This window comes from Falco biarmicus, chromosome 10, assembly GCF_023638135.1.
Source record: "Falco biarmicus isolate bFalBia1 chromosome 10, bFalBia1.pri, whole genome shotgun sequence".
Classification (NCBI taxonomy): Eukaryota; Metazoa; Chordata; class Aves; order Falconiformes; family Falconidae; genus Falco; species Falco biarmicus.
The window spans coordinates 4,506,962-4,530,069 of record NC_079297.1 but is presented as its reverse complement, the minus strand read 5'-3'; the positions used below and the strand labels follow the sequence as shown (position 1 = coordinate 4,530,069).

Here is a 23,108-nt window from a genome sequence, read left to right as displayed (position 1 = left end):
TGAACACTAAATGATGGAGCAGAATGTGCAACAAGTAAACACTAGCAGGAATACTTGGATATGCAGAGCAGCAGAATGAGGGTGGTGTAGGCATTCCTATCTTGTTTGTTTTTAAACACAATGTTCCTGCTGTAAAGAAATGGTTAAGAGCAGATGTTGACATTTGAAACTTTTTTTTTTTTCCCTCCAATTTAAAATACTAATACTGGATAATATTACAAAAGACAAGACATTAGTGCTCCTTTAGAAACATTTATCCTTTACTTTTTTTAAAACAACAGGCATTTCAGATGTTCAGGAACTGTGACTGTAACACATCTGTATTTTTATTTAATTACCTATTTCCTAAATGAGATTACAGCATGGCATGTGGTGTCTTTCAAACCAAACACCTGTAGTCGGAATTAGAAGCCTCACAACTGCCCCTGCTGAAGTTCCCAGGGGCTGGGGAGGTGGTAGAGAATTGTTCAGCTCAGACGCAGGGAAAGCTGGCAACCTCATCAGCAGCGTTATCAAGGCCTCTCCAGATCTGAATAGCTTTCCTGTCTGCATATTTTTATATGTATGTATATATATTTATTTATTCATTTTAGTTTAAGGCTCGTTCCAACAGGAAAAAGGTAATAGAACAGTAAGAATTTCCTGTGGCGGTGTAACCAGAAGAAAAAAAAAAAAAAAAGAGAGAGAGAAAAAAAAAGCCCATTAAATAGAATAAACCTAGACAAAGCCTTATGTGAAACTGAAATAAGGCTGAGATGCCCCAGGTGCAACATGGGTCAACTGTCCTTCTTACAGCTCAGTGCTGGAAATGTGCCCAGCTTTTGTAAAAGGTCCCAAAGCCACGGCAGAAGGCTCAAGATGTTGACTGGCCTTGGGCTACACACTTGGCTGCTGCAGAGGCTGTGACCTTTGCTCCTGACACAGGGCTGGATTATTTTTTTTTTTTGGTTTTCACCAGAATTCTTCCTTCTCACAGGAAAAAGAACTGCTCAGCAGTTGGGGTTTGCAGCCTGACATTTTGGCATCTGTTTTTTTCTTTTTTGATTCTTTCCACAGGCAAAACACTATTTAGAAAACGGATTTAAGCCCATTGTTCATACTGATTTCATGCGGGTTGCAGATTCAGGACACCGTGGGCTGGCATATAGCTGCCAAGCGTGCTGCAAAGCCCTAGCAGGACACATTTGATCCTATCCTGCGCAGGCCAGGACCAAAGAGAGAGCACTGTGGACTCCGCATACACAATGAACAACCTAACAAGAAGAGTGGCATCGGATGTGGACCCGTGACATTGCTCTGTCTCTTCTCGTAGACAAACTCCAGCTCATTTTCTGCAAGTCCCCCAAACAATCTGCAAGTGGCAATGACTTCTGAACAGAGCGGACAGAAGACTGAAAAGTGGAATTGCATCATACTGGTCCCACCACTTACTGTCCTGCTTTTTAAGCCTTTTACCTTCATTTTAATGGATGATGGAGCAGTAAAAGGGCCCTGTGCAAGAGGCATGGAGCGGGGAGGGAAATCCACTCTTCCATGTTTTTCCAGAAGTAAGTAAACCCCATCACCTTTCTCCAGGATCAGTGCTTGTTCAGTGCTGACAGGGGTAACAACAGACCAGTGGCAGGAGACACATGGTGCTATTAATGCTTGGGGTTTTAATTATTGTTATTATATTGTAGCACCTGGGGACTCCCTTTGCGGGACAGTAACCCACAGTGACAGACACCAGGCAAGGCCAGCACAAACAGATGGTTCTTGAACCAGGGAGTCTTCATTCCCAGACAAAAGCTGACAGGTGATGTTACAGACAAGGGGAGTCCATGGAAGCCACCAAAGTCCATACAGTCATCACAGAGCTCTCAGCACACCAACAGCTTCACCGCTATGAGGTTGTACAGCCATCTCAGAAAAGGAGTTTTAAAAAGAAACTAGGAAGAGAGTGATGAAGCTTGTGTGAAAACACACAAGGGTGCTTTCAAGTTTTAAAAACTGGGCAATAAAGAGTGGCACAGTGGGCTGACCAGAGACCAAAACTGCCATCTGAACCACAAAAGAAAAATACTGTATTGGGTGGAGAAAGGCTGTGAAAGACCTTGGGAGCAAAGGCAAACAGATTGTGCTTGCTATATCAAGAGCAGAGGCTTGCAAGAGAGATGCAGTGAGAGGGGTGACAGCAGGCAAGGCAAATTGTCAGCTTTTGCAGCCTAAAGAACATGCAGGAGAACAGGGTGAGATGGGATTAGCCAAGGCCAGAATTAGCAATGTTGTAGTAGTGATTGAGGAAAGTGATAACAACATCCTGAGCAAGCATGGGAACCATGAAGGGGGACAAAAGTGGCAGCACTGTACAAAGTCCATGCAGAAACATGTGGCAAGAGTTCGACATTGCCTGGAGGCATGAATCAGGAGAGACACCTGACTCAAAAACCATCCATGTCCAAGGACAGGAATGATTGCAATATTGTCCATGGTGCTTAAGAAAGAGCAGATCTATGGGCAAAACCCTTGTTTTAGGTATATTGAGCATTACTTGACAGCTGTTCATCTGCAAGGGAACACTGCGGGGACAGGAACACCACCAAAATGGGAGAGATGGTGAAAGCACGTAGGTCTCGATGGCATCAGCTTAGGGACAGAAGCTGAATTTGGGTTCCAGAGAAAATTGCCAAGATATATGGTGTAGAAAATTAAAGGACAATGACCAAAAGTGAGTTCCTTGGAGCCCCAAAGGAATGCTAGGGAGTGCCTGTTTCTACCTCTGCTTTCTTTACGCACTGCTAAATTGCTCCCTCCTGAGAGGGCTCGTCTCTAGTGCTCATAAAAATAATCCCAATAAAGTAGTTGTGCTCTCTCCAACCTTCATGCCCTCCCTTTTCAGCTGAAATTAAGCAATGAAAAACAGGACAGCTTTTCCAGCAAACATGATTTTACAGCACAAGCGTCATCACTCCTCCCTCTTCTCTTATTATAAGGGTATTTTTGTTTAAATGGGAAAAACAAACAAAGCAATACATTCCAAAATACATGTCCCTATCCCTCACCCTCAGAAACACTCCTAAAACACAAGGTTTACAGCTTGCTGCCTAAGAATTCCCTTTCATGTCAGTATTCCCACTGAAACCTTGGCAGGGCAAAGCGCCTGAACCGGCGCCCACTCTCTGCTGCCACCCCAAACTTCCTCCTCCTTCCCTCTTCCTAAACATTGCCTCACCCTCCAAAAAGTCCCCCACGGAGAAACAAACCAAAGTTCAGCTTTGGCTTTACAGTCATTAAAAAGCAGATAAATACATAAAATACAAATTCACCCACCATCAACCTGCTCCTTCTGCCAGCTGCAGAAGCCTGGCTGACGTACCAGCAGCGGCTGCAAGGTTGCTCCGAAGGCAGATGCTGCACGTGCCGGAGCAGATGTGTTACTGTACGGACGATCACCACGGCTTGCTGCACAGCACTCCCAATGTTTTGGCAGTACTCACTGTGTCCAGTTCCACTTCAAAGCTACCTCTCTGCTTTCAGAATCACAGTAAGTGCTCGCTCTAATTACCACGTGTTTCCAGTACGCTTTTAATCATCATCGTTAAGAAATTGAACATAACCCACTGAGATACAGAAGCGTAAACATGAGCAGTAATTATTCCAACCTCTTCCCTGGTCTCAGGTAATGATCACACCATATTTTTAAAGCTGATGCTTAGTTTATGATGGTCTGGTTTAGAATCACATTATCCTGGGTGTTTCTGGTTAAGGCCAACCAAAGGTTAAGGTCTGTAGAGGAGGGGAAAGCATGTTTTACAATTATTTTAAAGGCTTTTAGTTATTTAAAGGCAAGGCCTGTGACCTGTTAAGAATCGGCAAAGATGAAGACATCTGCCTTATACTATTCCAGAGTAAACAGATCTGCTGCAGAACTATAAGACATCTTAAAGTTGGAATTTCAGTTTAATTTACGGTAGACATACCCCTGGTATTTCTCAGTGTATAAACGGTCATGTTAGTTTTAATCAAGCTAACACAGGTGCTAGATGCACTCTAAACGCTGCAGCCCAACGCTCACAGATGCACTAATATCTGCCCTAGTTTTCAAGAAACAGGTGGGAGAGGAAGGGAGAGCTCATCATTAAGGTGTGACTTTGAAAGGGGCTCGAAGGCCATCGGTCAGCGCCACGCTTGCCAAACGTCCCACCTAATACAGCGTCCTTTATCATACTCCTCAGCCCCATCTCCCATAAGCAAAGCATCTGGGGTGCCGGTTTTCTCACACAATCGTGTAGTTACTGGTCACTTTTTCTGGCCACTCAGCTGACACAGCTCGGCTACGTGCAGATAAATAATCCATGCTCAGAGCTCACCTGTGTGCCTGAGTATTCATAGCACAGCATGCAGTCACCCTGTGCATGCACGAGGTCTTGTTCGAGGACTGTCCCAAATTTAACCTTTTCAAATCTGACCCATCTATCACATCACAGGGACCTACAGACTCCCACATCTTTAAAAGAAGCTTGAGGGCTTCAACAGTCGAAAAAGCTACCCAAGTGCTTGCTGACATAAACGCCTGTATACATCACTTAATGCACAGCAAGTAAGAATTGGAGCCAGCTTAGCTGTTTTTCCTTAAAAGTCAAAGTAACATAAGAGACCTCGCATTTGCCATGGATGCAAGCTGTGAATGTCTGATTTTGTGTGTCTAACCCTAAGCTACATCTTTCCTGAGCAAAACTGTTTGAATTGTTTTTCATCAGGAGGTATGTTTTATTTGGGGTTTTGTTGTTTGACTACTACCTTGTTTGTATTTTTAAAAATATTTTTCCTTGTTTTTCAGTGAAAGACCAGAAATGGAAAATTATTGTTAACGTGGGTTTAAAACCTCATGATTTTTAAAGTTATTTTTCTTGGTAAAATATGAAAGGACTATCTGGCCACTGGAAAGTTTGAAATAAATTTAATATTTGCAAAATATCTTCTGAAAACTTTTTGATGACCTTCTACCAGACCTGTTCCAGTTTATCCTCAGCTCTGATGTGGAGCTCCTTAGTGACCTTGTGACACAATTTTCTGTGCCACCATTCCCTGTTTGTTGAGATAATAGGAATTCTAGTCTCCAAATAAGTGATTTTTCATCAGAAAAATGACACTTCATCAGATTGAAGGTTACTGCAGAACTATACGGGCTTTGAATAATTACAGCTTTTGTGGGAAATATTTCTCCAGTTCAAGATGGAGATTCCAGTGAAAAACAAACAAAAAACCACTCAATCATCATAATAGTAATAATAAACCCCTCCAAAGGGGCTATTTCAAACTACACCAAGGCTTTGTTTTTTGTTTTTTTCCAGAGCTATCTGGCGTACATAATAGGCCGAGCTTTGATCATGGCCGCAAAGGTGGATTTGCACTGAAAGTGCGCTAACACCGCCCACCATTCATGCCCCAACATCTAATATGTAAATGAAAATCGTTAGGCATGTACTCCAAACAAGGCTGACACCCACTTTCATGGGTGCAGTCCAAGGCATGTCCCAAACTGCTGCACGAAGTTGGCAGAGGCACAGAGGGCTCCTGTCAGCCCCACTGCCCACCAGCCATCTGTGCCCACAGGTGGAGATGGGAAGAAAGGCAGCTCCACCCTGCTCCCAGAGGATGGGTTCAACCTCTTCCCCCGAGTGAAAAGAGCTGCACCAGGCTTGCAGCCTTCAATTCATAAGTGTTCATCTATGAAATCGGATTCCCACCCCTCTCCACTAAGGATCTGCTATTTCAACGAAGCACAAGATGTCAGGATTTTTGCCAACATGAGCCCAGCTGTCAAAATCTCATCCTTGGAAACAATCCCAGATAGACACATGTTTTACCCCAGCCAAAATGGTCAAACTTTGCAGAGAAACATTCAGAAGAAAAAGGTTCCATATTGTCACTGCAATAGCTCAGGATTGCTCACAGCCAGACAACTGGGATGCGGTGTTTTAATAGCTGAACCATTAAAAGCAACAGGCATCTTGCTATTGACAGCACTAAGAACAGACTCAGTGCCTTTGGCACAAGACTATCAAAAGCAGCATTGCAGGAAAGGAAATAAGCTTGTTTGGATTTGGGAGACAACAAATAAAGGCAAAAATATGCTAGCAATTTTCTGTTTCTATAGTATGTTTTTCTAAATATCTTCAGCACTTTTGCTGATATTTCCGATGGAAGTCTAGGAAGTCTTGGGTTTATATTCTCCTTGGGTTCATGTTCTTTCAGCCTACCTGGAAATCCAAGCCTAAGGGGCTTGGCTGGACTTGCCATCAGTGCATCGGGGAGGATGCAGATAGTCTTCCTCTCTGGGTTATCCTAGGGGCTAGAGACAAGCACGGCTCTGGAGCCCTCCTGGGCTGCAGACACAAGCAGGCTTGCACGGAGGGCAGGGGGCAGGAGGCACCGAGGCCAGGGCCCCGCTGACAGCACAGACCTCCCGTGTTCTGCGTGCGGGGGCAACATCCCTAGCCTGGAGTTTTGCAGCTTCCCATTGCCAATGCATGCTGTCCAGCTCGAACTGAGCAAGATTCCTGAGCATCAACCTATTTCTTCTGATCTGAGATGTGAAGAGGTCAAATGATTTTGCTCAGGTCACATACAGGGGCAGTGGCAAAGGTGGCAGAGCTCCAGCACCTCCTGGATCCTTTGTGCAAATGGAACCAGTATATGTTGCCTTTCTTAGTGTGGCCCAATTTGCGTGCAAGCAGCAGTCAGCCAGCAAGAGGTGAACTCCTACAGCTGAGGGGGTGGGGAGGGGAGGTGGCATCAGAAACAGCAATCATTATCCTCTTTACTGGAAAACGTGTATCTGAATGGCCAAATTTACTAGCTGTTCCAGATCTTTATGAGATTTATGAGGCTTAAGAAAAAAAATTTACTAGGAAGACATAAAACTTCAGTGGTTTGAAATGGAAATGTTTGCAAGGGACTTGGGATCAGCTGGTTTCAATTGCAGCCCTGTCTGAAGCAGGGAGGGCTTCACTTCAGGGCTGAGGACTTCAAACCTCTCCTGACCTGACCCTCCAAAGACAGCTAAAGATTAAAGCTGACTAGAGAGCCAGTGCTTTGTCATTGGGAGGAGCTGTGGTACCCCAGATAAAGGAAAAACACAGATACTGGGAGATGATGAGGAGCACATGGCAGAGACACTCAAGTCCTCTTGTGCAAACTAGCCCAGTCCTGCAGGGCCAGTCCTGGGCTAATAATATCTGGTGCATCTAAACTGCTTCCTGATCCCACACCGCCTGCCCCAGCACTCCTATTTCTGTGGGGCTTATTAAATTGCATGGAAAGCTAAACCCGAGCCAGCTTTCTGCATTTACACCCTACTGGGAGCAATACAACCTGATCTCCTGGCATGCAGAGCTCCAGGGAGCACGGAGAAGAGACACCTGCGTGGCTCTTCATTGTAGCCCCAGTGCTCTCAGCACAGTTCCAGTTCCCAGCAGAGGCACGTGAACGTCTCCGTACCCGGCTCCTTGTTTTCCCTCTGTTCACAGGGAAACCCCTCCTGGTTCTGACAAAGCACATTGCCCCAGACTCAGCCCCTGCCTTCACAGAGGCAATCCCAAACTAAACTATGTGAAGAAATCTCATCTTTGGACTGAATTTGACCCAGTGCAAAACAGAAACTGGATTCCCCTCCAAGCATAATAGACAGGATAAGGCTTGGAAAGTGTTGCTTTTCCCATATCACAAGCCCAAAACCACATTACACACACCTCTTAATGAGGGTAGTAAGCTTTAACTTAACAGCTTCTGAACTGAGCTCATCATCCACTTAGAGTAATATTCCCTTCAGTGCCTTGTAGGGCATGTTGGGATAGGTTGGCCAACATTTAACACCTTTGCATTTGCCAGCATTTGTTCCTGGCTCTGAAACAAACACAAAACATGTTGAAGATTTCCAAAGGGTATCCGAGGGGGAGGCAGAGTTGATGCAGACGCTGCTGATGAGCTTATTGCAGCACTTACATCCTTCCTCACCTTACAGGATGCTTAATTACAGTGGGCTTTTGTGGGATTTGCACCTAGCAGCTCACAAGTGCTCCACTGGCAATTAGATTCAGTGCGAGGTGGAAGGCATGTGGGGGTCATTCTGCCTCTCTCCTCCCCCAGAATTACAGGGGAATATTTCCCTTCCTTATTCTTCTTATTTTATCTCATGTCCCACAGACCAGGCACATAGCTGCTTGGTTCACCTGGCTGACAGATACTGAAAATAGCCACGCAGTTCCCGGTTCATAATCCTTTTCACTGGGACTGCCTTTAATCCTGTGTAATTGAAAATACCAAACATGGCATTCTAAGATGTAGGAAACTTCTTTTATGTAAAGCCCTAGTGACTACAGCGAGAGTACTGCTGTCGATACAGGATTTCCCACAGCAGATCAGCTCACCTGCCCAGGCTCCTGCCTCCATGCTGGCTCACACTCGACGGTGCCACATCGCAAAATGTACTTGTCAATGTTCAGCATTGCTGTTTGAGGAGACGGAGTTTTACATAATTCTGTTCAGGCTCTGTTTATGTCTTAAAATGTGATTTTTAGCTTGCTTTCCCTAGCTTGCCAGTTACTTACAATGCTTACTTATGTATGAATATTCAGAAAGTCATCTTGATCTGTTTCAGACATCCAGCTTCACGGCTTGTACTGATAGCATCTTGCAGAAGGCAAGTCCACAAATTCACCTTGCTCTATATAAAGACATATTTACTTGTTAGAACTAACATCAGCATTATCTTTGTAAGATCTCTTACAAGACAAGCATGATTATGAACCTTTTCTGGCCCTAAAACCTGTTTACTCAGGTAGTTTCACTTAGCAATTAGGTTTTGAAACACAGAAACAAACTTCTCAGTCCGCTTATAGCAGAGGTTAGGAGCATCTCACAGGCTGAAATAGTGCTTTGGATCACGATTTCCAAATCTGGGTCTAGCTTGGAATACACTCAATTATGTTTTTCTTCATCATCAGCAGCAATGTGACCTATTGCCTGGAAGGAGAGACAGTTCTGGCCCTTATTTACTAGCTCACTGTGCGACATGGAGCTTATGCAGTTTACTCCCAAGCAATGCAGTTCAGCACACATCAAGTTGTAGCTGTGGTCCTGCTGAAGTTTCTCCAAAAAAGTGACGAAAGGGTGTTTGCCAAGCCTTGATCTTTCAAGATTCTCTTTCCCTAGGACTCCCAATTCCTTTCTCCCTCTCTGTGACTTAAAAAAGAAAGTTTACTGTTCCTAACACAGTATTAGAATTAGCCAAGTCATCAGCACTGCAGTGAACTGCTCACTTCTTTTCACTACACGGAGCCCCAAATCCATCAAGGTCCATTGTCTTCAGTGCGTAACAGGGTATCCTATGGTCCAAGAAACTTAGCACCGATTTTTTTATTTTTTTTTTTCATTTCTTCAGCAATATGGAAACAAGCTCTGATTATTTTTTTTTCCACGTTATTTCAACCAGTAGATTGCTTACAAACTCTTCACATCAGTTATTGACCAAAGTGCCGGTGCTGATCCATAACCTGCTCTGCACGACTGCTCACTAAGTCACACCGAGCTCTCTCTGCTCCTGGCTCGCAAGAGCGATAAGTGTATACTTGAAAGGAGAGTTTCAGTAGTGCATAGGTAACCATTTTCATTAGTATTGCTGATTAGTTTATCTTCTTTTCTATTAATTTCCATAAAAAAACCTAATGGTGATACAAATAAACTAGATGAGGAATAAATGCAACTACAGAAGATTTTGGCCTTAATCTCATTAATATTTTCTAGTGAAAACACACCATTTTTGCTGGCATTCTTCACAGGGTGAAGTACTATCCAGACTAACAAAAGAATGCTTAATATGAATTTCTGGATTTTATTCAAATATGTTTTTATTTATATTGTTTCCATATTTAAAAATTAGAGGGCTATTCCCTGATAAAGCATTTATACCTGTTTATGTTTATGTGTCTATAAACTCCTGATAACTTCTTAATCTGTTAAATGCTGCATTCATGAATAGCAATGTACTTAGCTGTATGAAAGACCTTGGAGTTTATTTTTTAAAAAAATTAAACTCACCTTTATAACTAAATTTAGCCTTCTTTAACTGTTCTGCATTTACCTGTATATTTTTCAGATCATTAACTAAATGCCCATGTGTTAACCAATTAGTTAATGGGCAATGTTATTAGGAAAGAAATGCAATTTTCCAGAAACCTGAGAAACTGTGAACACTGAAATAACAAATCAAAATAAACCAACCGACTTCACACTCCTCTCTTAGTACTTGTTAATACATGAGATTGTAAACATTTTCTCCAGTATTATTCATTTTCCCTTTATCTCCAGCTCAAATGGATTTGTAGCTCAGGTCGGTCACTGTGATATACTGCACTCTTAGCAATGTTTCGCCTGAAATTTCCAGTAAGGCACGCAGCTCTTTTTGGATTTCTAACGGGCATCAACTACTAAGTCTTTCAGGACACTTTTTAAATCTCAGCCTTTAATACTGCTGGATATCACAGTACATGCATAGATTTACTTCCAGAGCTCTCTTTAACCAACCGAAAACAAAGCACGGCAATATGGCATCGCCACTCCAAAGAACAGGCTGCTACAAAAGAGATTTACTTGGCCTTGAAATTAGTTGTTGATATTTTCCGGGTTTTTTAAGATCACCAGGACACACACAGAGTGGCAAAAAAAAAAAAAAGAAAACCAACCCCCCCCCCCAAAAAAAAAAACCATAAGAGGGGAAAAGAAAGAGAAAAATTTTTAAATGTAGACAGATCCTTTTTCAGATGTCATTCGGGGGATATCTGGTTTCGCTGGTCAAGTATGGTTTGTTTAATCTGACTTCAAAATCATTGTTCGCCCCTTAAAATACCTTGGTTGTACGAGACAAGATATGAGTCTTTAGGAGGCTGGCAGGGTGAAGAGAGGAAGAGAAAGAGGGAGACAGAAAGTCAACAGATCAATAAAAGCACTTTAGGATAATGGCTCTACCTTGAACAGACCAGGTCTGGATTCCAGGCCAGCCCCAGCACTGCCAGGAAATGTGCATTTGCATGAATGAAATGCCAAACCCACAGCCTGGCGGCAGAAGGTGAGGTTCTGGTTCTGTCCCCATCCCATTTCAGGGGTGCGTTTCCCTTTCTGCTCACCTTTGATCACAGCCGGTGTCCTGACCATAGCCAGCAGGACCAGAGTCAGGAAGCCTGGGCAACTTGAAGGTGTGGATTTGCAGCTTTTTGGAAAGACAGTAAAAGAAACTGTTAGGACAGAGTGGAGATAAAAGACAGGGGCACAGAGGTGTGCACATGGTGGTTCATCTCTTACCCCCCCACACCCCCTTTCTTTTCTTCATGCTGGGCAGTTACATGGAAATAAAGTGCCTGAGTCAAGTTAGAGCTGATTTTCCAGGAGTCAGCACCAATACACCATCTCCAAAAGGCTTCCTAACCTGATGGAGTTTTATTACAGTAAGGGCCCCATCTACTGCCACAAATTTGCAGTGAAACAACCCACGTATTTAAATAGCTTTTGTTCCATTAAAACACTTCCATTAAATAACTCTCAACCATTCCATTCCACTTTCCATCTCTCACCCTCACTGCCACACAAGAGAGCATCCGTGAGCAACAGGCAGCTTCACCAAGCACAGCCACGATGTACAAGTTGGAGAAGGCCTCCCGACTTCTTTTTGTATTGCTTCAGGGGGTTCACCCATCCCAGTGGCCCACAGAAGACCGTCCTGTCCTCGTCCCCTTTCCCCCCTGCCTTACCTCCCAGACATACTAGATGAAGAACTAGTAAGTGACAAACAAGAAGTGGGTTTCCCAATCCATGCCATGTAGCCAAGCAGTCAGGCAAGGCTGCCCATGGACCGGGAAACATAAAGAAGTCATACAAAGAAGTTTACTTGCTTACTATAGGCATACAACCCGAGGTTAAAAGGTCTGGCACCTGTTTCCATATAGCCCAAAGCTTTGAGTTGCTCAGGAGTTTTTAAGAACATATTTGAAATCCATAATCTCATGACCATGACATAAAATCAACTGTTGGAAGCAGAACTGGGGCATGAGTAGACAAAATGGTTAATGCAAAGGGAACAGAATATTTGCACAAAAGTGACGTGGTTAACTATGGGGTGTGAGCCATTCTCAAGGTTTAACTTATACAGTTGGAGTTACTCTCGGGCTGGGGGATTATTTTGGAAGCTATCAACATTTTTCAGGGGAATTTTTTTTCCCCATTAGCACAGTAAAAATAGTCACACAAGTGGATGGCCCTATAGCCCGATACCTAGAAGCTCTGCTGGATGCCAGCGCTTCTGTGCCAAGGACCTTAATTCACCACAAGGTGCAAGAGCCCAGCAGGACACATGTAACGAATCCCTGCTACAGAACTGGCCACGCAGCCACCCTGCAAAGAACACGGCAGCTCTGCTTCTCAAGACCAGGTACAGGAAGCACAACAAAATGAGGAGAAACTGTAATAAGACAAACACCAAAGATTGTTTCTCTTTAATTACCCTCTCAGTATCTTTGCTCATCAGCTGGAACTCCCTACTGCTTTTTTAAAGTAAACAAAACAGTGAGGTTTTAATACTGACCCACCTCACTTCTTTGTTCTGACTGATTGCTGAAACTGGCCATAAATTGTCCATTTTGTGACATTCTGAATAGCCTCATTTATTCTGGATGGCACACATCTCTTTTTGTGAGTGCGCACACACACATGCACGCTTACACAAACACCACCTCCTCTCCTGCCGCAGAGGCGGCCGGGGCCAGGGATGGCCAGTGTACGGTTTCAGCCCCATATTGAGTTTTGGCCGGTGTTGAGGTCCCCGAGGCTGAAGAGAAATAAAGCTCTCTGGGGGGGAAATGGCATGTAAACATGGCTCTTACGTTCACCAGCATGGAAAATGTTCCCTTCAGTTGAGGCTGGTGAACGAATCACGCGTGGAAGGGCTTGCTGGCGTGCAGGCTGGGAGCAAGCTTGCTTGCAACTGGGTGGTGGGAAACATTGCAGCATGCATCTGTACTTTCTCCTCTCTGAGCCAGTTCCCTGCCAGCCTGAGCAACCAGCAAGAGGGGAGCACTGCCAACCAGGTGCCCGCAAGCTGCTGAACCACGCCATGCCGTTTCAGACCCTTAGCCAGCGTTTCAGACATGAAAGAAGCCTCACTTCACACTCGTCATACGAACCTGACAAAACACTAAATGAAGGAAAGATCTAACCAGCCAATCTAGCTTCTTTTTTTTCTCTCATAAAACTGAGTAACACGTAAGGAATACTTTCATCATGGTTACTGCAACTGCTTTAGATATAACATTCAATAAGTAAGCTATTTAATTCTAATCAGTGATTTATCTCATACACATAGGTCCCAACTTGTTGCTCACTTAACACCTATGCTATTTTTTCTAAATCTAACACCACTATTTTTCATCAACACATTGATGACAGACATGGAAGAGGGGGAGAAATTCTTTTCCCCGTGTAACACACGTGTTTCTGATGAATGCCAGGATGAGGAGTGCTTGTCCGAGGCAAGGGCCTAGGCACTCCGGCTCGGTGGCAGCAGGAGCAGCCTAAGCCCCTTTGGCCAGTGGTTTGGGACAGTTGGGAGCCTCCTGCCACCTCCACCTTCACCTGCCCTACTGGGCTCCTGCAGAAGGCGGCGCAAACAGCTGGGAAAACCAGAAGGGCTCTCGGGGCAAGCACAAAAATTCATTTTACTCATCGGGGAAGATGTTTAGATGCACAATTCATACGACCATCCATCAACATGAAAAGGAGAATTTCTCAAGAACTCTGATAGCACAAAATGTTCAGGGGAGTTTAAGAGGTTTTGTCTTTGGTTTTACATAGGATTTTTTCCTCTTCATTGCTGGTGGGAAAGCTTATGCCTTGAATTCTATAACTATAAACTAAATAATATATCAGGGTTTTTTCTGTCAGGCACGGCAATGGTACTGAATGTATGTAAAGTTTCCACTAAAGGTTTTTGTAACTTAATTTTCCTCTAGAGATTAGAGGAAGCCAGATATTCTGTTTCTTGCTGGAACTTGGCTGGTAGCCACACTGCGCTCCCTTTCTCTGTCATCCATCCCCAGCCCCCCCAGCCCCCGGCACTGTTAATCAGATGGCTGTATCTTCCCTATATTTCTCCTGTCAAGCTATTAAGGGGATATGGAAGAGAGAAAGAAGAGAATCAGCTGAGATATAAACCAGCCCAGCTCCCAGAGTGCCTCTCCCCCTGCTCAAGGTTGAGCTTGCTGTATTACTACTGCACACATTCCAGTCAAAGTGAAGGAGAAGTGTGCTTTCCTACACCAAGAATAAATGGCTGAAGTTTATTTTCCAGATGAAGAAGGGAAGGCACATATTCTGCATAGAGCCATCATGGACCTATAAAAATAGGAAATTGCAGCGTGGAGAGGGAGCAAAATCACTGAGCCTGGGCTACACGCTCAAAATACTCCAGTTTGGCCACGCCATGCCCCTGCCCACGCAGGGGAGAGCACAGTGCTGATGGGGAGTTTGTGTCATTCGATTAGCAGAAGGTTATCACAGCTCCGTGAGTTCTGGCAGCTTCCTTCAGTAGGGGATTGCTGGCATGGCCTCAGCAGTGAGTGGAGGTAGTTGGTTGGAGAAAAAGCTTTACGAGTTCCACAAAGAACCCCCAGACTCAAGTCAGACTTAGGGCTGAAAACATTGATTTTATCGCATTCCTCCATTGCCTTTGGAGCACAACGGAAACACCCAATCCAGACATCAACCCAATGTCTATGGAGAGCTTTGCCTCCCAAGGAAATGTTCCTAGGGGACCCATTCTTCACTAGGAGGCAAAACCAGCTCCCACCTCCAGATATCTTAGGACTTTAGAAACAGTTGGATCCCAATATTTTTGGCTGGGTCTACCTCCCATTCTTAGGCATATCAATAAATGAGGAAAAACAATAGTTAACACGGCTCAAACACATCAGAAACAAGAACTGCATGGTTGCATGGGTTTTGTTGCATGATTTTTTTGTTTTCTCTTTGCAACCAACCAGGTAGCAAACTAATCAGGAACACCATAAAAATGCTTCATTTTCCTAGTAATTTGAGAGTTTGTCACTGCAGAGACCAGACCCTGTGTGCCAGCAGCACACTGCACAAAGACCGATTTTATTTCAGATGGGTCCACTTTGCTGTCCAATGCTCTGATTTTAAAGAGTACTTGGAGAGGTTTTTAAAAGACGTTCAGTGAGTTGTGAGCTCTCGAGCATCTTGGCAGTTTTGGAAAATGGAATTTAACTATTAAAAAATAAATTTACTTGGGTAATCCCTAAGTTCCCTTTGAAAATAAAATGTTCACATGCTAGATAAATATCTGTGGATAGGCATGATGACATGATGGGTTAGTGAACAGATTTTTTCCAAACCTATGTTAAACAGAGAGAGAGGAAAATCAAATTAATTTACCAATACCCATGTTCCTTATTCAGGCAAAACATTTACTCACTTCAAAAAGACTCTCAGAGTAAGGAAGGAGTTGATGACTTCTGAATGCACCTTAACAGAGTGTTTACTTGAGCCATCCCCTCTCTGGGTAAATTTGAGCTGATTTCTTGGTTTTAGACATGCTAATACAATATCAGCACCTTCTCTTTGAGGGATTTGTTTCCATTTGTACTTAGAAAGGGGGTGAGAAAAAAAAAAAAGACATTTCTATAAGTAACACTGCTAGAGAACGTTTAACACTTATAACAGCTTGTGTTTCTAGACTAACGTTTGACTGCAAAAAGTCCATGTGAAAGGAGGTGAGAAAGAATACAGGATGCCTGAAACAGCGAGCACACCTCCACGCCAGGGCTGTGAGTAGGAAAGCTGCAGCTGAGTTCTTCTCACACCCTTCCATATTCCATAAGGGACACAGCTTTCCCTGGTTCAAACACGCCTACTAGAGCATCCTCCCCAGCTGTCCTGCCCTTGCTCCAACCTTTTGTCTTTCACTCGCCTTTCCTTCTTTTATCTCTGTTCTATAACCATTATCTCCATCAGCATAACTCCTTAAGATACACCTAGACATCATTTTGCCAATGAATGCATTTCACACAACATTAGTCATATTGTACTGTGGATAATTTTTATGATATTGCTGTGCCTCTCCTTGGTACTGTTACAGTTTAATTTGTACATATTCTGCTGCTGATGTAGTGTCACTCAGTTGTAACCAGAGAGACCATGATGATTCTGTATTATTGCAATGTATTCTCCCTAAAATAAGAAAATAGGGTGGTGGTGGGAAATATATATAGAGAGACTTTTCCTTAAGAGTAAGTTTGTTTGCTTTCTAGGATTAGTTAACTGCAAGACAGGCCTGCCTGCAGGGTCAGCAAAGAGCCGGACCCCAGCTTCACCCAGTGGAAAAGGATTTAGATTCAGGGTTACATCTTGGGCCAATTCCATAAATAAGTATATGCTGCAAATTTCTATTTTGAACCAATTTTTCACTAGAGTGTGAAGCCTTAAGGGTAGGGGTTCCGTATCTGCAACAGTTCATCACACCCTTTCCAGCTACTAGTCTTCACCAGACAAGGTAATACCAGCTATCTGCTTCCCTTCCCAACGCTGATACCCATTTTGTGGTTGGAGTTTAATGCTATAGATCAATTTTCAGCCCCAGGCATCAGTTTTACATTTAGACATGCAGAGCAGCACTGCTAGAGCCTGTCAACTGTTTTAGGTATTCAACAGCCAATATCAGTATCTACACAAAGAACTGGCCACACTGTTTTCAGTGCTTCTGCTCAGTGATTGAGTTTCCCATATGGAAATGTTTTGTAAAAATAAGGGATTACTTGGAAAGACACTGGGCTAACCCTGCTGAGTATCTGCTTTTCTTCTTCTTAGTTCTACAGCATGGAACGTTACTGCTGGTATTTTGGACAGTGACCATAAGGTCATAAGACTGAGTGAGTGATTGAGGCTCCTTCAGCTCTTTGTTTACCTCTAGAAGACAAAAGAAGTAATAATTTCAAATAATAAGCAAGAGTTTTGTTTAGTTCTTTAAAAGTACTAATTTATTTTTAAAAGGAGCTAAGTTTATCCCACATATTTGAATGCTGCGTGACAGCGTAAGTTCCCTTGAGTAATGTCATCTCACTCTTGTTTCCAGCCAATCATAGTGGCAAACATTCTCCTCTGACCCCACCCCATTGATCTTAATCTAAAACTTATAAAAATATTTCTTGCCCTACAAATTTATTCCTCCAAGTTGAGTACATTAAGCAAACATGACTGGCTTGTTATACTGTACCACAAAGAGAGTTACTTAGCTCTGAAGATAAAATAATCTGAGTTGCTAAAGAAGAGTAAAGAAGAGCTAATCTCTTGGGCTGAGATCCCAGAAAGCATTTTGGTACAGTGAAGGTCTTGGGTGTTCACCTCCCTGAGCTGTTGTGAAACAGTCATGTTCTTGTGGGTTGAGCGAAATGCCAGTGCAAGGCGTGCCCTCTGTGCTATTTCAGGTTCTTATTCTGAAAGACTAACTCGGTATCTTAAGCCTCCACCATTTCCTTTAAGGAAAAGGGAGCTTTTCATCTTCTCTGAGGACTGGTGATGATCAAAGCCCTTGGCATACTTAATACACTTTGCATGCCCTGATTTTGTAGTGTGGACAGATGCAAGGAGAAACTGTGATGCAACAATCTCCTATTCCTCCTTGGATCCTCTAAACCTGTTCAGTCACAAAAAACTGCCCTGAGAGGAGTGGAAACATGTCCATCTTCCAAGGCTTCCCCAAATCTCTCACATCAGCTGCTCTATCAAACACGTATTTAGAAAGGGAGTTAAAAGGGGCAGAGAGACTAAGCTCTGCAGCTGCCACCCATGTCGCGCCAGCCTGCACAGGGCTCACTGCATCGCCGTGACACCCTCCACCTCATCCGTTTATATCAGGGCTGTAGGCACCCCCGTCACATCTGCCTAGATTCATTTATGTATTTGTTCAGACATGGACTTTGAAAAATACTCTACACTTTTATAACCGAAGGACTTATTTAACAAACTGCAGTATCAGTTAAGACCAGAAGAGGTTTGGCATGAGGCAGCAGGTAAGCTAGAGCTAAGAGGCTGAGCTAGGGGCTAACACGATCGTCTCGGATGGCTGAAAGGTGCAGACAGTGATTCTTCAGAGACTACATGGGTTTCAGGTCTGAACCTGAAATATTATAGAGTATAATGAGTAATTCTGGAAAACAGCAGTTTGATGCTGTAAAGAAAAATTTCTGATGTTATCCTAACTTGACATTGTACCAAGAGAAAACCATACTGTAAGGTTAAAAAGTCTCAAATTCCATCTACAGGGAGATGAACCAAAAAAGACCGGTTTGTGAAGATGTAAATAATCAATCCGCTTCAGACTAGAAAGATGGTTCATAGTCATAATATTATTTGTCCTACGCTTATAAGAACCTGTTACATTAGTACTTTCACACAACTAGAGCACATATCCTTGACACACTGATATACACGTGGCTTCTTTAGGCAATTGTGCCACCTGGGAGACCCAGCAATCGTCCCACTGCCTACAGACACCTAGGTAGGTCCCTGGCCTTATTTTAAGTGCACCTCAAGAAACAAGGCCAGGTATTAGAAGAATGAAGGTCTCTCCTCAATGCCTGAGACACTCTTCCACACAAGAATGAACCCAGACCGTGCTGAAATGAAGGCGTTAAAATGTCCGTAAGCACTTGGCCCATGTAGAAGTCCTTATCATGCTTTGCTCTTGTGAATCAATCCTTTCAATTAAGGTAGCTGGGCGATATAATGATGTTTTTATTTGCAATTACAGTTTTAAATTAGGATCAATAGAAGCAGCTACAGCCCCACCATACCAAAATTCCTGAGAGGTTCATAGGTTTTCAAAGAACACACTTCTGAAATAAACCCATCCGTTTTCTATTAAAAATACAATAAAATATCATAGGAAAAACACTTAGACCTTAATACAAGAAAAAGACTCAAGGAATCTTACTATTTGTTTTTAGGCATCAAGCCAGCAAGGGCTTCTTCCCTCTGGTTGCCTCCCTTATGGACTTTCCATGGTCACATCTGGAATAAAGCGTGTGGGCACCAGGCCAGGTCAAAGCTGACTCTGTCAGAAGAGGAAAAGAAAATACGCATCTATTAGTTACCATCCTGTATTCCTCACGTCTTCAGTGCAAAATTTTGCTTAATAGCAGGCTTGTGCTACAGACAAGTCTTGTTTGGGGTTTTGTGATCAATTCTTCCATGAAAGGATGCTGCGTACAAAAATACGCAATTCTTTCCATTTGCACAAATTGCGATTATAAAAAAAAAATAGTCATTACTAAATGGAATGTTAAATACAGTTTTCTAGGGAATTGAGGTTGTTTACCCTATTTTTAAGCAACCCCTACAACAAATAATAAAAATAAAGACATGAGCTTGTGTCAAATCAGATCTTTTCTGTAATAAAATTACAACAAAATAAACTATTTCACGAGTTTCACATTTCGTAGCATATTTCATAGTTGTTGTACAAGTTGGGGTAATATCTGCTGTGATTTATAGAGCAACAGTGCTGTAAGATTCCTCCCTTCTAATTATAACTGGTTATGAGGTACATCACTCATATCAGACTGTAATTTACTTCCATCTCAAACATGATCTTTTTTTGCCTGTTTATTATCATAAACTGGCCACAGAAATGCTGATAAAGAGATTACATAAAATGTTATTAACTTAATCCCTTCCCAGTTGGAGTTCCTTCTTTTAATACAGACCTATTTTGACTCTTTGTTTACATGTTGCAGCGTGTCAGATGGTAAACGCTCTCTCTCATGGAAGGTTGTGCAAGAAAGCCTTTCCTATTCCATGTGCTACATTAGACAGAACGGCTGACTTTGACAGACTGTGCAAAAGAACGTATAAATCCAATGATTACCTCCACTTTCATCAGGCAGTGTATGTAAGGGCTTCACACGTATGGTAGATGTTTCATTTGAATGCAAAACGTACTAAAATTTGTTGTGAAAAACACTTACGCTTTAAAAACATACCATAATTCTAAGAAGAAAGATGCCTGACATATATTTTGGCTGATTTCAAATTCATATATATTTTAAATGATCTATATACCCTAAGCTGTGCATTTTATACAACAGAATGATAACCATTTACCATTCCACTCCATCTAATCCACTGATGCTCCTGATTTATTGGCTAGTCGTGTATAATGCAGTACCCCTCCTGAAATTCATACTGTAATTTTTAATTTTTGTTGTTGCTGCTGCTGCTGTTATCTGGACGCAGCGCTTGTCATGAAGATACCATGGTCTTACTCACCCTGTAAACATAATTGATGCTATTGAATATAATAATTTAGTATATCATCCATCTCCAGTGCAGCTTGCCAGTACGTGACTTGTTCCTGCAGGTATCTGATTTGTATCATAGACGAGTTGGCTTGATTGCTGTTTTGCAGTAGAGTAATAGTTTCCTGGTTTCCACTGACATACTGAGTATCCCTTGATCACTCAGGTGATCAGTCAACACACAAGTTAATTATGGGTGAAGGGCTGTCTGAAGCCCAAAGATCAAAAGATATGCACAAGGTCTTCTCCAAGCTGTTATTCACAGTCTTAAGCATCAGGCAGTCAGGTGGGATTCCTCTCTCCAGCACTGTCCCTAAAGAAAGCGATATAAAAGTAGGAAACCTGAATTACAGCAGCTAAGAGACACAAAATGAGAATGCAGATTTGGCACGGTTGCCTGCATGGGGAAGATCAGGAGTACTTTCATTTATTTATTGTTTTTTTTAAAAAAAATTATAAATAATCTAGGGTAGCTGTTTAGAGGTGTACAACCTGACAGTTTGCCAGAAGGCTCTCACTTGCTTCCCTGGTTAAACTTCTTTGGTTTGAACTGTCATTACAAGGAAATTCTTACAAATATTGCCATCACCTTTACTTCCATGCACAAAGAATAGATTTTATTGGCAGAAATTGGGAGCTACTGAACAAAATCATTATAAGCCCTCCCAAAATATAAAGGAAAAGCAGTGCTCCCCAGAACTTTTTTCCCCATATTTTAACCACACTTAAACCTCAAATGTATGCGTTAACATTAGCAGCAGCTAATTATGATTACTATCCTGAATGACCTGTGGGAGACTCACTCCTTTGGGCCACATCCCACACTCCTCCCGGGAATGGGCATCACAGCACGGCGGTGTCCCTCCTGCTCCAAGGCTCCGTGAGCTGAATACAACTTGTTGGACAAGCCCGTTGAACAGATGGGACCTACAGCAATGAAGAGATCATGGTGTCATGCTGCAGCCACATGCTTTTTGTGCATAGAAAGAAGAATCTGCCTGGCAGTAATGGCTGATGCTCACTGGAGGCTTGGGTATCAGCTCAACCTGCACCACTGATCTACACCTGTATTTCTGGTTTCTCTGTCTCTGTGGTTTTCAAGTTACTAGATTAAAGGAGACATAACCAGGCAATATGCCTCAAAGGTTTATTTCCTAAAATAATATCATTACTACTCCACCCAAAGTCACCCTGCCTTTATTTTTAAGGCAGAAGGAACTGAATCAACGAGTTGCAGATTTGAAGAGATACTACGTAAGGTCAAATGTCCAGGGGACTTTGGTGCAAGCATAACTCAGTGCGCACAGTTCCACATATGCTTTCTTGCATACGCAAGTAAACACTACAGATGCGCAACTCACTTGCACATATCTGCACATGCCAAAGGGATTTACACATGTTAATACTTGGAAAGCAAAGTGAGAATGCACATAAAATGGCATGCGCAAAGTACATCCATCCATGTGCTTATCCCTCTGGGTGCATCGCTGCTTGGATGCATTTCTAAGCAGAGAAGCAGTTAAAAAATTGGTATGTCACCCTCTCTCCAAACCCTAATGATTACGGTCTGTTAATTACACTGCATCTGTTGGAACCTTTAGCAAATAAATTGTGGACTTGATCTATTATTTATAATTACCAGTAGAAATTACAAGTAATGACTTAAAGTCACACTTATGCAAAGTGGCCAGCAGAAGCAAACCATGCCACTTTATCCCTTTCCTGCATCTTCCCCATGCAAGTACCACATTTTGTGACAAAACAGCTATAATAACCTTTTCTAAATTTTACTTTCTGCAGATGGAGAGAAAGCAGTGAGAGAATATAAAGTCTCAGAGAGGAAGGAAAAGAACATTAAAAAAAGAAAAATTTTAAAATGTCATTTACAATTAGTCCCAGAGTAGCTCTGAAATACTGTAAGCCACATATTGCCATTGCTTTTAGCCAAGTTTCCCACAGCCTGGTGTTCACTGACAGCTTTTGAATGCCCAACAAATAGGTGTATGGCAGGGTCTGCTAGGGAAAGAGTCAACTTAGCACAGCTATGCCTTGAATTTAGGCTCTAATTATGGCATCTCTACTCCTGGTGTGAAATCCATATGGATTTGCCAAATCCCTGTGCTTTTTAGGCACTTAAATGCTTGTACAAATTCACAGAGCTGCTGATCTGCTCATGTGTCAGGAGGCAGCTGTCCGTCCTGTCTCGCACAGCGCTCCGAACCACAGCCCCACTTTCCCCACACCGCCCGTGCTCTACAGTGCTCTACAAGCACTAACTGGCATTATTATTGCTACGGATTCTCCAATATAACAATTTGGCTTTCAAGCAAAAAGTAGATTTTATTCCCCCGCCCCCCCCCCCCCCCCCCCCAACAGCTGACCCAGCAAACAATGCAAGATTTGAAAGTCAAGCTGGATCCTTTCTTCCCTGGCTTTCTCAAACCAGTAACATCAGTTCCTCAGAGCACATGGCAATTGCCCAGTGTAAACTGCAGCAGAGCTGCCACCCTCTTCTGTGTGACAGAACCAAGAGCCTCTACCTCTTATTATTATTACTATGGGACTTGAGCATTAGTTAACTGTTCTTTTTATACCGCTTTAGCCAGCCCACTTATTCACCAGAAAGCAAATAATCACTCAGGCTGAAGTTTATGAAACTTCTGGGATTCACAAATGTGTTTCATGAGTTTCTGGCAGTTGTCTAAATGT

General features: G+C 42.8%; 1 long non-coding RNA gene across 1 annotated transcript in view; it reads right to left on the bottom strand.

The window, feature by feature from the left end:
• The window catches only part of LOC130156444 (uncharacterized), a 96,827-nt gene that overhangs the window by 63,915 nt on the left and 9,804 nt on the right, over nucleotides 1-23,108 (bottom strand). The window contains exons 2-4 of the long non-coding RNA XR_008824427.1: nucleotides 21,188-21,326; nucleotides 20,371-20,712; nucleotides 19,037-19,156 (exon numbers count right to left, since the gene is read on the bottom strand). This is a non-coding gene — a long non-coding RNA (uncharacterized LOC130156444). The remainder of the gene's footprint in view (nucleotides 1-19,036; nucleotides 19,157-20,370; nucleotides 20,713-21,187; nucleotides 21,327-23,108) is intronic.